The sequence below is a fragment of the Echinops telfairi genome, unplaced genomic scaffold, assembly GCF_000313985.2.
Source record: "Echinops telfairi isolate 266 unplaced genomic scaffold, ASM31398v2 ScPeMD7_70;HRSCAF=299, whole genome shotgun sequence".
NCBI lineage: Eukaryota > Metazoa > Chordata > Mammalia > Afrosoricida > Tenrecidae > Echinops > Echinops telfairi.
This window is the reverse complement of record NW_022103968.1, coordinates 62,213,357-62,224,653: the sequence shown is the minus strand read 5'-3', so window position 1 is coordinate 62,224,653 and position 11,297 is coordinate 62,213,357.

The following is an 11,297-nucleotide window of genomic DNA, read 5'->3' as shown; positions in this document are numbered from 1 at the left end:
GAGTGTTGTATGAGCCCCTAATAAAATGATTTTTTTAAAAAGGTAGAAACTGATCTCCAACTTCCTTCCTTGCTTAAAAATAAGAACAACAGTAACAACTCAAATAGATATCTGGAAATTATGAGGAGTGGGTCAGTCTAGCTTACAAAAAGAAAATATCCTGAATTATTTGATGGGAAATTTTCTAGTGTAGATATAAAACTCTACCACCTTCAACAGAAAGCAATGCAGCCATTTCTCTGTGAACCGGGGTCATTACGATTAAAATAACTTATTGCACTCTGGTGTGTCCTAAAATGCCCCAGGGCATGTTCAGTGCATGCTATTCTTTTCCCTATTATCTAGTACGGAATCTCCTGGGCCAGTTAAACACAAGCCAGAGCAGTCAGCTCTGAAGGTTTTACAGACAATCTTTTGGGATTCCAAAGGAATAAGCTTGGTAGTATTTTCTCAAAGGATGCAGGATGATCACGGGGGTTTATTTTGAAGTAGTCTTACAAAAACATTGGTGAGCTAAAGGACAAGAGAGTGGCCCCGACCAATCTCTCTTCCATCCCAACAATGCACCTGCTCATTCTGAGGGCACTAAAGGGTATTCTACAAGAACTTCCTTTGGAAACCTCACTCTACAGCCCTTATCTAGCCCCTCTGACCTCTTTTTGTTCTCCAAACTCAGAGAACATTTCAGAGTACAGGATTTGGGTCCCTAGAGGATGTCCAAACTGCTGCTTTGACACGGTGGAAAACAGATCACAGCATCCTTGAAGGAAGGGTTTAGAGTAGCCGTTCTCAACTTGGGGGTCAAATGACCCTTTCACAGGGGTCACCTGATTCATAACAGTAGCAAAATTACAGTTATGAAGTAGCAACAAAAAAATTTTATGGTTGGGGGGTCACTACAACATGAGGAACTGTATTAAAGGGTCGCTGCAATAGGAAGGTTGAGTATCACTGGTCTAGAGGGATGGGAATGCCATTTTCAGAGCCCTAGATAGTGGATATTTTTGATACTTTTGTTTCATAACGCTTACTACGACTCTGTAGAAATACTTTTTAACTTATCTTCTTATGTTCTAGAGCTTTAGCACAGTGAAAAATAATGAAGGAGCTTGAATTAGCATTATAAAATGGCTGCTGGGCAGGAAATCAACAGTGCTGGCCACAGCTGTTTAATATTTATCTAAAGTTAATAAACACAACAGGCACATGACTTGACAAAGTGAGTTGAAAAATCAGGAGGTAGAAGTACATATGCTGGGAGAAAGGTATATATATATATAAATCGACTAAATCCTCATCCTCCATGGAAAAAAGCGAATTGCTTTTACTGGAAACCTAGAAATAGCATCAAATCATGTTATCTAGATAGTCACAGGAAAACACTAAAAGAGATAGTTTTTAAAAATTTAAATGGTTTCTCTGGGAAGTGGAAATGGAGATGAGAAGGAATGGGTCATGGGAATACATATATATGGCTCTTAAGTCTTTGCCTAGTACTACTATAGGCCTTTTGAAACTGTTGCTTTTCTAAGTATGTATATAAGCTAATGTTTAAAAAAGACAAAATAAAGAGGCCATGGCAAAGTCCTTGTAAATATAAAATAAACATGAGCTCAACATTGCTAAGACCACAAGCTGGCTGTGAGCATAGCCTTCACACAAGAGACAGAAAAGAGACAAGGCAAGTAATCTCAATCTTCTACGAAGAATTCTCAGCAGTTCTCGGAGACTCACAGGGTCGGCAGGAGAAGAGAGAGCCATCATGATGTCATATCTAAGGTCCCCGGCCCAAGCAATCGGGGGAGTCCTTCGCGCTCCTCTATAATGTCAAACAGAAGACATTAAGTGAAAACACGGGAGGGACCAATGAAGAAACTGGATTTTCCTACTTTTCATTCTTTCGACTTGGGAAGGCAATGATAAAGTCTGTATCTAACCAACTAGATTAGGGGACATCTGTAAATAACTGCAGTTTTGAACATTTATTCTTCGTGGAAGCTCTGGATAGAGAGGGCCGGCCTCCTCAAACGCTCCAAAGCCAGAAAACGCAGAGACAACTAAAAGCTGGACCAAGCCCCCTTCCGGGAGGCTGATGTTGGCAAAGCCACATTCATTCTGAGTTGGAAAGCACAACAAGCAGCACAACTGGAGGCTCGGAGCTTTAGAACTGAGCATGTTTAAATGTTAAGGGCAGATGGAAGACAAGCAAGGCCTATGGAAAGCCAGCCCATATTGACTAGCTCCAGTCTCAATAACTGGGCGCACAGATTCCCAAGACATTAGTGTATGTCACAGGACATCTCTCAACCCCTTAGGGCACAGGCGTGAACAGAACACACACCAGGCTTGAAGGGGCTAATGACTATTCTCTACGGAGAAGTATTGGCGAAGCCTCTCATTTCACACATGGCCAGGAAAGTAAAAGTATTTGTGAACAACCACATAATGACACAGGATGAAGAACACCAATACAAACGAGTTAGGTACCCTAAACAAATCTAGTGCTCAATTTCAGATGCAAATGAATTGCAGGAACCAGGTGATCTTCGAAACTCAATGCCATTGAGTCAATGCTGACTCCTAGCAATCCGCTGTGGGTTTCTTGAGACTGTAACTGTTTCCAGCAGAGACAGCCCAGTCTTTCTCCCTCTGAGATGCTGCTGGTGGTTTTGAACTGCATGCAGACTGCAGCCTGGGACTGAACACTACAGTACCAGGGTTCCACTTATCAGCTCCAAAGTGGTACACAAATCACAAGCCAACCATAACAAACATCAGCTAGGTTTATTTTCATCTATCTGACCTCGATCATCATAAACTCTGGGTCAAAACAAAACATAAGGGCCTTCAAAGGATGGTAGAAATATGATGTTATCTTCTAATGTAATTTCCCCAAAACTCTTTGAAGCCCCCTCCTATACCGCACAAGCCCATTCTTGTTTGGACTTGAACGTTCACCTTGAAATAAATGTTCTTCACAAGACGAAATACCTGGTTCTGATTCCAAGAAAATGCAGGTGGGATCTGCCACTGGGGAGAGGAATCCACAAAAAAACGAATTATATCTCCCCTTTAATTTACCCTTACTTGTTTTGTTTTAAAACTACCCAATGAAATAAACTGTTTAAGGCGACTGCCCTACAGTTGTGACAGATTACTTATGCAGATATAAACATGCTGCATGTGGAGGGCCTTTAAGAACTGGCCACATATCAAGGAGCATACAGGTTTTGCCTCACAAAGCGAAACACTATAATTAACAACTTTGAAATGGGCCTCTACTTTGTTCTACTGTAAGTGGAGGAACAAATTTGCTCACCTAAAGAACTGGGAGCCAAGGTGCTCAAAACAGAGCTGAGGGACTCTACCTTTCTAGCCATGGAACAGCGTCCCCCATGTGAACCTCACCCTCCTGATCTGTGAGTCTCCATCTGTATACTAGTCATCAAACTTACGCCTTCCCTCCCACAGCCTGTAAAAATTGTCTAAAACAGGGCACAAACATAAAACGGGCTACTCCTCAGCCAGGAGAGAAATGAGGTCTGAACACACGCTACAGCATGGATGGGCCCTGAAGACACTATGCTGAGTGAAAGAAGCCAACCACAGAAAGTCGAGTACTGTATGACCTCATTTATATAAAAGGAAAAGGCATAAAGCCTAATTTATTTGGTGGTTACCAAGGGCAGGAGGGAGAGGGACAAGGAGGTTAGCAATGGTGGGGAAACTGCAAGATTAAGGGGAGAGTCACACGGCTGACTACTGAAATTGCTGTCAGTAAGCTGTACACCTGTAAAAAGTTTAAACTGGCAACAACAACAAAAGAGTTGCTGAGGCTGCTGAAGTACAACCAAACACCTCAAAGAATTTAGTTCTTGGTTTGCAGGTTGGGCCCAGGGGTATATGGGACATCCCAAGTAACTGGCCTAATCATGGATTTAGTGCCTCCGTTGCACCTATTAGTCAGAAGCAGTGTCCTGGGTCTTAAATTTGCAAGCAGCCTACTAAGGTACAACAATTGTTCTCCATTTGCCTGCAGCAAGAAGCAGAGTCAGGAACAGGAGGAGGAGATGGAATGTCTCGCTAATTGCCTCCTTGAACAACGGCCTTGAGACCGGAACTGGCTATGAGTTAATCAACATTTTGATCCAAGATTCCTCAAGGTTCTACAGGAGACTCCTGACCAAAAGGTGGGAAATGCAGAACAGAACTTCAAATTCTCACTGACTGGATTTTCTGACACCATGGCGCTGGATGAACTCCTGAAATGACTGCCCAGGGATCATTAAACCTTTACCGAGAAATATCCCGATGTGATCTTACAACTGAGTATTTTAGCTTAAGCAGTAGAAAGGCGGGGGAAAGAAAGACAAGACTTTCTATTCCCATGAAAAGTTACAGTCTGGGAAACCCCTAAGAGCAGTTCTACCCTGTCCTCTTGGGTCGCTAAGAGTGGGAATGGCAGTGAGAAGTGGGTTGTTTGAGAGTAGGAAATATCTGCCTCAAGCTTTATGCTCTTTTAAGACCTATCAATATGGGAATTAAAGTAACTACAGGAACTGGAAAGATGAGATAGAAATGGGGTGTGTGTGTTATGCTAATAAGGGAGGAAGAAACCAGAAAAAGAGGCCTAGAAAGAGTGCACAATTCAAAGAATAGAATCACTGTCACTACACGCTGAACAGATAAATTAGTAAATGTTTCCTGTGCATATTCTTACCAACAACACGATTTACAAAATAAAATAGCCTTCAAGACTCCACTCCTCAAAGTCTTTGCTGAGTAGCTGTGGGAGTGCCAAATCACAAACCAACTCCTAACATCCTTCCTACGCAGCAACAGGCTGAAAGGAGCTATGCGCGGATCGGTCCTGCATTCTGTGCTCTTTCCTCTAGAGCAGCGGTTCTAAACCCTCCTCACGCGGCCACCCTTTCATACAGTTCCTCATGCTGTGGGGACCCCAACCAGAACATTGTTTTTTGCTACTTCAACTGTAATTTTGCTACTGTTATAAATCGTAATGTAAATATCTGATATGCAGGATGTATTTTCATTGTTAGTGATTAATCACAAAACAATATGTAATTACATATTGTGAAATATTTACGTGTTTTCCAATGGTCTTAGGCAACTCCTGTGAAAGGGCTGTTCAATCCCAAAGGGGTCGAGACCCACAGGTTGAGACCCGTTGCCTTAGACAGTATCTGACTTAAATCAAGGAAGGGCTCTCATTTCTTCATAGTGCACTGGGGTCCGTGCCCCTTCACCAGGCTCAGAACTCAGTCCCTAGCCAGTAAAAAGGCACCCAATATAAGCTCATCTTCTTCAATATGTTTGTCAGCTGATTAATGGGAGACTAAAATGGAATGTCCTATAGAAGGACTGCTGGTATTCACGGCTGTTGAGTGGGCCCGACTCGTGGTGCCCCATGCATGATGGGACTAAGTGCTGTCCAGTGCAGCACCATTCCTGCACCCAGCGGCAGGGAGGTCCATGGTGATCTGTAGTGCTTTCTGAAGTACATCACCAGGCCTTTCTTCCAAGTCCCCCTTACACTGAAAGAGCTGCTGAAACCTGTTCATTATCAGAGCAACATATACATGACCACCAGCAGACAGGTGGTGGAGGAGTGCGCGAGGTGCACTGGTTAGGAACTGAACCTGGGCCTCCCTCGTGGAAGACAAGCCTCTGACAGTGAGCCACCAAGGTCCTCAAAGGACGGAAGCCAGACGTCTATTTGTGTTTTTCTGATCTGTAAACTCCGTCTTCCTCAACTACCAGGCATGGTGATTGTACATCGTTCACTGTGTTTCCATGCACTTCCCACATGAAGTTCTTTGTCTAATAACAAGCCAGAGACAAATAAGTACATTTATTGGCTCAGGAGCTAATGGCCTAGAATACACTCAGCCCCAAATCACCAAATTAGAAATTGTATGATACAGGCAGAAACTGGCCTTCCCTCCCCATATATGCAGCGCTCTCTATTCATTTCTCCCAAGGCGCTAGACGGAAAATCAGGACCACTTCAAAATACTTAGTTTGATATAGCGCCCTCCAAGTGGGTAATTTCCTCTTATTGCTGCCTTCTCCTTGATCTCTATATCCTTTTAGTGGCCATCAGGTGATTCTGTCCCTGGAAACCAACTGCAGCAAATGCCTGGCACGAGCACTATTTCAAACCATCACGTTACTTCCCCCCACTGCTCTCGTTATGGCAACAGCATACTTTTCCACAGCTGATGCGGCTGTTATGCAAGAAAAGCAATGCCAAAGGAAGTCTCTATGTTTCCACCTCATCCCCAGGACACACCTCCTCCAGGAGACAGTTCAGCACATACAAAAGATATGGCAGCAGATAGAACATCAGTCAGTTGGGGTTTTGTTTTTAAGTCTCTCTGAAAGTTCACAAACTTCATTTCCCAGTAAGACAAGCATCTGAAGATAGAGAAGGAAAAATCTGGTAATCAAGATGCTATATTCAAGGCTACCCTCCTGACATTAATTGGCTGCATAGCACTAATGAGCTACTTAATTTCTCTGGGTCTCAGTGTCCCTCAATTATAAAACGAGGGGTCCCTTTCACGCTGCCCAGTGTTACAAGAGCAAAGACAACCTAATAACCTTTCCCCTCCATTAAAGTTCTGAGAGAGAAAAAAAAGGCACAAAGTAGGTTCTCAATAAAAGAACCAAGTACCCCCCCCCCCACTCCACAGGCAGATAAACCAAAACTCACTGCCACTGAGTTGATGCCAACTCACAGTGACCCTCTAACCCTGTAGGATAGAGTAAAACTGTCTCTGAGTTTCTGAGAGTCTAACGGGAGTAGAAAGTCCCATCTTTCTCCCTTGGAGCACCTGGTGGGTTAGAACTGCTGATCTTTCGAATCACAATCCAACCACAAAGTCCCTGGGGCTCCTACCACAGGTAGATAGAAGAAACAAAATCCAAGAGCATCTCTACCTCCCCTTACTAATGAAAAAAGGCACATCTTTTAGCAAAACGGGGCACCTAAGACATTAGACCAATTGTGTTTTCACCTCCCCCTTGTTTCCCACACCACCAAAACCAATGGTCGCCAAGTCCACTGCTCATGGCGGTCCCTCATGTCACAGAGCTGTGCTCCCAGGTTTTTCAATGACTGGTTTTTCAGGTAGTTTCTATTTTCCAGTAGATCACCAGGTCTTTCTTGTGAGGTACCTCCAAATGGATGCAAATCTCCAACCTTTGGGACTCCCAATTCCTAAGAAAGCAATTTGAGAAAATCGGTTCATGGTTCAATTGTATCCTCTAATCCAGTGTTTCCCAGAGGGAGTGATACTATCTTCGAGGGGACACTGGGATGTTCCAGGGGTGTGTGTGTGTGAGTGCAAAAGCAGATACCTCCACTCCTGGATTATGGGTTGTAATACAAAGGTTTTTTTAATTGTGTGTGGGGGGAGGGAAGATGTGTAATGAGGTAATATTTTATTCCTCTGAAAAGGGATAAGTCAAATAAATTTGGGAAACTATGTTTGGCTCCCTCCTTTAAAAAAACAAAAACACTTTATTGAGGGCTCTTATAGCTCTTGTAACAATCCATACAGCAACTGTATCATGCACATTTGTACATGTAGCCATCATTTTTTAGAGGCTCCCTCCTAATAGCGCAGATGTCTACAGTTTACTATGCTGTGGCTGTGCTTGCCCTGCTGAATTGTTTAGGGCAAGGGTTTGGCCGGTAGGTAAGAAGACCTGAGCAATCATCAGTACCAGCTAGCATCACAGCCCTTACCACAGAAGCAGTTCCAGCCACCACATTAAGGGTGAGTCTGACTAATAGAGCACATATGCTTGACAAGTATATATGACAAAGTTTATCATTTTGTTTGTTGGTTTTTTTTTAAAAGTTTATCATTTTGTATGGCCCTCAAATTATGTTATAAATATCCAAATGGCCCTTGGAAGAAAAAGGGTTCCCCATCCCTGGTTTACGGCATTCAGCACATCAACTATAACCCTGGAATACCCTGCCTATGACACTCCAGAAGGCTTTCAGAAACTTGAGACAGGAAATGCTAATCCCCTCACAGGAGCCCTGCACACCACAAGGTCAGCAGTTCAAAAAAAACTACCATCTGATCTGTGGGAGAAAGACAAGGCTCTCTACTCTGTAAAGTTACAGGTTCAGAAACCCACAGGGTAGTTCTATCCTGCCCTTCTGAGGTGACTCTGCCACTGGATGGCAGCAGTTTGGTTTGAATTTTTGCTTTTCTTCTCACCAGAGATTTCCTATACAAACTTCCTATCTTTTTTTTTTTTTTTTTTTGGTCTAAATGTTTGCAGTCTGAAACACTTAAATTAGCACTTAATGCTATACTGTTTCAGGGCTAAAAATCTTATGCCCACCCCCCATCAAAATTTTAAGCTGCTTCAGAACAATGATTGGATTTCCTAGTCTGTTCCCACCTTTTGTGCAAAGTACCACACACACAGAAAACCAAAAACTAAACTCACTGCCATCAAGTATAAATGTTGACTCAGTGTGGGTTTCCAAGACTGTAACTGTTTATGGGAGTAGAAAGCCCAGTCTTTCTCCCTCAGAGCTGCTGGTGGTTTTGAACTGGTGACCATGCAGTCTACAGACCAACATGTAACCAACCACTGAACCTCCAGCACTCCCACAAAACGCATTCAAGATTCCTAACTACAGTCATTTGGCTGACCGGAGGTGACCAAACAAAATATTTCATTCTGGCTGAGGGAAATAAAATTCCATGGGGAGGTGAGGGTGTTGGCAATTCATTCAGATGGGAGGGGGGGGGAATCCCAAAGGGGACAAAAAGAAATCATCAAATACTGAGCCCCTAAACAGCAACGCGTGAAATGCTATAAAACAGTGCTGACACCCAATTGCAATAGTGCTGTGTCTTTTAAACACTTTCCATAAACTCTAGTGTTAAAAATCCAGAGATTAGAAACACGCTCTAGCGATAAAGAAAAAAAGGGCAGATTTCTCTCCTCCCACTCGGTGACCTGGGTTTGATTCTCTGCCAATGCACTTCACAACTGTCTTTTACAGAGGCCTTGGTAGCGCAGTGCTTATGAGTTGGGCTACGGAGTGCAAGGTCAGTGCTTTGAAAGCACCAGCGAATCTGTGGGATAAAGGTGAGGCTCTCTACTCCTGTGTAACGTGCTGTCGTCTCAGATACCCACAGAAGGCAGTTCAACCCTGTCCTATAGAGTTGCTAGGAATTCCTATTGACTAGATGGCAGTTACCGTATACATTCGTGTATAAGCCGAGTTCCCCAGCACACTTTTAATGCAGTTTTTGTGGTAAAATTAGGTGACTCGGCTGATAGTCGGGTTGGCTTACACTTTGAATATATAACGGTAGTTTCTTTGCGTTTCTAGCAATATAAATTCAATGTTACAGATGAGCCAAGATGACAAGTATATGAACTGGAAACAAAACACCACGTGTGTAGAAACTATTGGGAAGCCGGTTAGGTGCTATCTGAGAAAGCAGTGGTGAGCCAGTGTCTGGGAGAGGGGTAAATGAACCAGTGTTTTTGGCAGAATCCTTCCAAGCAGCGTCTTAGGAACTACTCCAGACTATGAGAGCGGCGTCTATCTTTAAAGCAATGCTTACGGTTAGGCTCTATTTTAAAAGCATGGAGTTGCCTGTGAGAAATATGCCAAAAGCATTTCCTTCTGTGGCCCTTCCCTCAGGAAAAGAATGGCTTATAGCTAGAAGTTAGTTTCTCTCCCAAATCAACTACTACGGAGTGCAACTATCACTGTGGCACACGTTTGGAACTGCTGAAATGCAGGAGGAATTTATGGACGAACGAAGAATTCAGGAAGATGATACAAGTCCCCTTTCATCGCGTTGGAAAACAACAGCCTTAAAAGCCACGGGTTCAAGTTCAACACAACTCTGCCTGCGGTAGATTCTGGTCTGCCCCAAATCCCTCAAGATTAAAACGCAAAGTCAGGCCTGGCATGCTCAGGCCCAGAGGCTGGCCTCGACTAGATCAGGTCAGGAGGTTTTACCCGTAAACAACCTCACTGGGAACTACAGAGTTCTGCCAAGATGACACTTCCTGAAATGTAGCTCTCCGAGTATACAGGGTGAATCTCCCCTGCCGGGGTCACTCATTCCTGGGCAGCCAGCCACCCGGCCTGTGGCCAGGCCAGACTCCTCTGTAAAGCTCTCTCCTTGGCTTGTATCCCTTACTCTAGAGCCCCTACGATAGTGCAAAAAGGGATAGCTGGCTCAGGCCCACGGGAAGGGCCTTGGCAATTCCATAACAGTAGGGGCTGCCCAAAAAAGTTCCCTCCCCCTTGAGGGCCTGCTCACCCCCGCCCCCCTTAACAACTCCCACACCACCCCCCAAAGGCAGCAAACAAGTTACAAAATGGGAGCACCGTTCCCTTTATGGGCTCCTTGCAACTCCGCTCTCGAGTCTCCACCCTTGTAGGCGGGCCAACCTTTGAGCTCCCTTTCCCCGTGACCACTCACCCCGCCTCACCTCTAGCCCAGTGTGACTTGTAAACAGTTCCTGGTACTTGGAAAGGGCTGCCCAGGCGCCTCCCTCGGCACCGCCTCTCTCTCGCCAGATGCCCCCTCCCCAGATCGGGCAACCGCACCGGACCGACCAGGATGTCCTGCTTGGCTATGCCCCTTCACTCAATCTCCAAAGGCGCCGAGCCAAAAGCCTGCCCTCGCGGCTGGCACAGCGGTCGTCCACCCACATCTGGGCTCCGGAGCATTATTTTCTGCCTGGCGCCTTCTCCACCCGCGGGGCCTCGTCCCGCAAAGTCAACAATACTGTCAAAGCGGGGTAACTAACTCAGACGGAGCCAGGCTTCCCAACGCCGCCCCCCAGCCCCTCCGTGGGCTCCGAAGCAACAGACAAATCGTCGCAGGGTCCCACGAGCGAAAAGACTCTCCCCGGGTTCGGGGCTGGGCAGGCGCCCGAACGCGCACCGTGCCAGGGTGGCGCTAACGGAGGGCGGGCCAGGCGGAGTGCAAACCACTTTGCCCCAGGAGGCGGCGGCCGCCCCGGGGGCGCGACGGGTCGCGCGCGCAACAACCCGGCCACGAAGCGGGAGCGCGGGACTCTCCGGGTGTTTCTTTCCCGCGCCGGGGCAGCCCCGTTCCCACAGTGAGCGCGCACTGGGTCGCGTGGTGGGGAAAAATCCAACGCGAAGTTCAAGTTCCCGATGCGCGGCCGCGACCCCAAGGCTGTCTGGGGGGGGTGGGGCGGGTCCGAACACAGCCCCGCGGCGAGCTCGCGGGGGCGGCCGGCGC